This window comes from Setaria italica, chromosome I (assembly GCF_000263155.2).
Source record: "Setaria italica strain Yugu1 chromosome I, Setaria_italica_v2.0, whole genome shotgun sequence".
NCBI classification, from domain to species: domain Eukaryota; kingdom Viridiplantae; phylum Streptophyta; class Magnoliopsida; order Poales; family Poaceae; genus Setaria; species Setaria italica.
In genome coordinates this window covers 12,350,954-12,355,731 of record NC_028450.1, presented here as the reverse complement: position 1 = coordinate 12,355,731, position 4,778 = coordinate 12,350,954, and the positions used below count along the sequence as shown (strand labels likewise).

Genomic DNA, 4,778 nt, shown 5'->3' with positions numbered 1-4,778 from the left:
ATGGATGCGCAGGACAAAACCAGAAAACAAACTACTGGCTTGAATCTTGATAGCCAAACAAGACATGGTGAAAACAATGTGTCTTCTCTTCCTGCGTCAGGCGATCAATTTTCTGTTACCCCAGGAAATATTGAGCAAGACTCCCAAGCTACACCGCTGAGTGAGCTTGCCATGAAGCAAATTGCACATGTCATGGAGCTCCAGAAATCATATACTCGTGCATGCTTGGACCCTGACCAGATCACTGCTGGGTTACTCCTTCGCCAGTCTGTTCAAGATCTGAAGAATAACTATGGCCGTGACGTTATGGTGGAATACTACGGGGACAATCCAGAACATTCAGATACTTCTGTTCAAGATCTGAAGAATAACTATGGCCGTGACGTTATGGTGGAATACTACGGGGACAATCCAGAACATTCAGATACTTCGCTTCAGACAGCAGGCGCTTGAGGTGGCAACGCCACAAGAGATTGGTATGCTGTATGAGGAAATCATGCCTATCTTTCATACGGTTGCAGTTGATGTTTTCGCCAATCATGCACTCCAGAAGGTAAATCTTTATTCTCCAACTTCTACATATATGGGCCTTTTTTATATGTAACTTGAGTCTGTGAAGCACAAGCTACTATACATGCATACTAATTAATTAACCTTTTTTTTGTTTCTCTGTCAGCTTCTTGAGCATGGACCGCATTACTACCAAAGAGAGTTCACCAATCGTCTGATTGGGCATGTGTTAGCCCTAAGCCTTCATATGTATGGTTGCTGGGTGATCCAGAAGGTAAACTGGACAACATAATGTTCCTCTCTATTTAACGCAAGTTCAGAGTCAGAAATGTTTTATACTAGTTACATGTTTGTATTATGACTGTGTTCATGTATGTTCCTAACTTGTGCTTTATCTTCAGATAGATCTAGTACGTATTCTTATCTCCTAGTCAGCAGGCACCGAGTCTGACGGCCTTTTGCAACTAACTGTCGCTCGTCAGTTGGTTCACTACAATCAGTCTTCTGTCGTTTTCTTCTAACGAAAATAATCAGTTTGCTTTCTTGTTTTAGGCTTTTGAGGTAGGTGAACTGGACCAGAAGGTACAGATGGCAAAATACTCAGAGGTGTGTTCGTGACCCGCACGGAAACCATGTCATTCAAAAATGCATCCAGTGTGTGCCACCGAAGCATGTCCAGTTCATGTTCAGAAGCTTCTACGGCAAGACCAAGGCGCTGTCCATGGATCCCTACGGGTGCCACGTCATTCAGGTTGCTAATTCATTGGCGGTGGGATTCTCATTTTGTTAGTAGGAGCATTTGACGGGTGATAGAGGGAGAGAGATGAGAGAGATCTTTGATTTGATCTTTTTACCATCTAACTATGATTGTGCTTGTAACCGGATATAGTGAAACAATCCAAAAATTAATTTCGTGCTATCTTATTCCATCCTATTTGAATGAATGGATTTTCAGAGGTATTCTTAAGGATTTTTAATTCTTCACTTTTGGTTGCGATTTGGGTCAAATTTCTTTGGGCAAATCGGTGCCAGAACATGAGTGAGCAGTCTAGGTGATCCCGTATGCAATCCGTCACTCACCACGGATTTCAAGTTTTTCCCAGAGTGTTCTTCGTGAAGGGTGTTCGGTATTTTTCAAAATTCACGGTGAATATTTGAGCTTTTCGAGATCTTTTTTCTGGATCTATTATCCCTTGTGGAGGTGCTTCTATGTTCAAGTTTCATTTTGATCCGTGGTGTTCTAAGAGAGGATTTTTCGTTTGAAGCTGGGCGTGTTCTTTGTGTTCTTGTTGTTCTGTTCTTCTCTTGGACAGTTGCTGCATGTGGGGAGACGAGCTCGTGCGGGCCGCGCCAGGCCAGCATCTGGGGACTGCGGCCCAGCTCAGGCTCGGCTCACCAGCAGGCCGGCTGTGTCCAGCGCAGCTGCATCCGGCCCAGGCAACGGTGGCCCAGGCGAGCTGCTGGCCGAGCACAGCGGCGGACCAGGCCAGGTGAGGAGCCGGACCAGCAGGCACAAGGCGGTCCAGGGCGTGAGCTCTCAGCCAAGCAGGGCCTGGCAGCCCAGCGCGCACGCGACGCAGCCCTGCTAGGACGAGCGGCTCAGTTGACCAGGCAAGCAGCTCAGTGGCACTTCAATTTTCCTCATCGGCAACAGCAGGTGAGCAGGAGATTCAGAAACGATTCAGTTGTTCCCAAATTAGGAGTGTTTACATTTTACTATAAATGCGTAACTGTAGCATTTCATTTATATTTATAAATTATTATTCAAACATTGACTAATTAGGCTTAAAAGATTCGTCTCGCAAAGTACAACAAAACTGTGCAATTAGTTTTTGATTTCGTCTACATTTAGTACTCCATGCATGTACCGCAAGTTTGATGTGATCGGGAATTTTCTTTTTGCATAGTGCCAACGTTGGGAAAAGGGGGAACTAAACAAGGCCTCATTTTTAATGGGATATTGGTTTTATGCTACAGTGTCTAATGATTAGGCCATCATTGCTTGCTCCGCTAGTTTGTTCCTTTGGTCCGTTTGGTTCTTTAGGAGCTCATAAAATTCATGTCACATCGAATGTTTAGATACTAATTAGAAGTATTAAATATAGACTAATTATAAAACTAATTGCACAGATGGAGGTTAATTTGCGAGATGAATCTATTAAGCCTAATTAGTCCATGATTTGATAATGTGGTGCTACAGTAAACATGTGCTAATGATGGATTAATTAGGCTTAATAGATTTGTCTCAGAAATTAGCCTCCATCTATGTAATTAGTTTTATAATTAGCTCATGTTTAGTCCTCCTAATTAGCCTCCGAATATTCGATATGACATGAATTTTAGTCAGGATTAAACATCCAAACACCCCCTTTGTATGCTTTGGCCAACAGTAGTAAATCTGGTGCCAGAAAGTTCTAATCTTGTTTGATCAATATCTAGATAGCTTTGTAAGCTCCCATAGCTTCTTGCATGTGAGCCTAGCTCTTATCTTTTACTTGCTACAGCACTTGTTCCTTGCTCCCTTTATTTAATCTCTGCATGCTTAGCTTAGTAATGGCTTTGATTAATTGTTTGTGCAAGCTTTCCGGTGCCTCATTTTGCGTTTGCTTCCGCTACGCTTTGAGTGTCTGTAATCATTTCTAGGGTGAGCTTGTCACGAGTTGACTTGTGTCATCTTAGCGATTAGATGCGAGGTGCATTTGGGTGGCAAGGATTATACCACCTTAATCGGGTTTTTGATCCACGAGGCGATAAGGCAAAGGGCAATTTTGCTTGCGGATTTGGTTTTCTTTGAGCATACTTTTGGCTAATCCTAATTGGTACTTTGAGCTATGGCACCAAGCTCTTATTCTATTGGATCTTTGTCCTTAGGTGGTGCAGTCGCATCCAAGGATGACCACAAGTGGGGAAAGAAGCGTGATAAGTTAAACAAGGATGATGAAGCGATGTCATTGATGCATCTTTTGATGGAAGAGGTACATCAAGAAGATGATCTCCGACACAAGCTTCACAAGATAAGTAGAGGTAAACTCTCCCAAGGTATAATCGGTTTGTTCACTCGCTTTTGTGCTCATAGTGAGATGATTGCTGAGCTTAAGAAGAATTTGGACATGTCTAGATTTGATAATGTGAATGCTTCAACTACATGCAAGTCTTGCTTACCTTTACCATGCAAATCTTGTTATGTCTTGCGTGTTGAAAATGAGAAACTAAAAAGGGATGTTTTTCTTGGTGACAAGCAACTTGAATCCCGTAGATGATTAGGCCCTGTTTGTTTGAGCTTCCTGGCAGCTTCTCAGTGTGAAAAGCTAGAAGTTCAAACAAATACGAAACTTCCCGTGCAGCTTTCGAAAAGCCAGAAGCTCAAAAAAGCTGAGTTTGTATGGGAAGCTGAAAAACTCAGTTTTCTAAGCTTTTCGTAGCTTTTTGAATCCAGAAAGCTAAACACATCTTCTAAAAACTCAAAAGCTGCAGCTCAAATAAACAGGCCCTAATTGATGATCTTTCAATTTAGAATGATGAATTGAACTTTTCTCATGATTGCTTGAAATTTGAAAATGAAATGTTGAATTCAATGCCTCCATGCCATGCAATTCATGTTTGGCTTTGAACAATGATCTTGATAAAGCTAGAGATAAAATTTCTTTGTTAAAGTGCAATGCTTCTTTGCCATGTGTTTCATGTGAGTCTTTACTTGCTGAAATTAATGAACTGAAATTGACTCATACCACATGTAGATCTACTTGAGCATGCTAGGACTGAAATTTGTGAAATGAAGTCTATAACCTATAGCAAGTGCTCTTTGGTCCTTACTTATTGTAATAATCATGATGTTTTGATTGATGTGAATGATGATATTTCATCATGTGGTCTTATTTGCACATCATGCGTTGAATTGGAAAGTGAAGTTTTGGCTTTGAAATAAATGCACGATGATATGAGTGCCAAATTGGTTGAGCACAATGAGATGAGTGCCAACCTTGAGAAAGAAATTGAACTGTTGCGTACCACATATGCTAAGTGCATTGAGAAGGAGATGGATAATTTGAGAATGAGGTTTTGGTCACACGATGCAAGAGTCTTTATTTTAAGTCTTTGGATTCTCGCAATTCTTGTCACTCCGATATTGGTGTTACTAAAATTGCTTCTTCTCAACTGGAGTTGGCTTCTTGTGTTGAGCGTGAGTCTTTGGACAATAGTACTTGTGCTAGTGCTTTGAATAGCTCTTCTATAGCTACTCCTAAGCTTGTTGCTTCTTCCGGTTCTGC

The 4,778-nt window shown here is 41.5% G+C and overlaps 1 pseudogene; it reads left to right on the top strand.

The window, feature by feature from the left end:
- Window positions 1–2,159, top strand: LOC101757752 (annotated as a pseudogene).
- The last annotated feature ends 2,619 nt before the right edge of the window (window positions 2,160–4,778 follow it).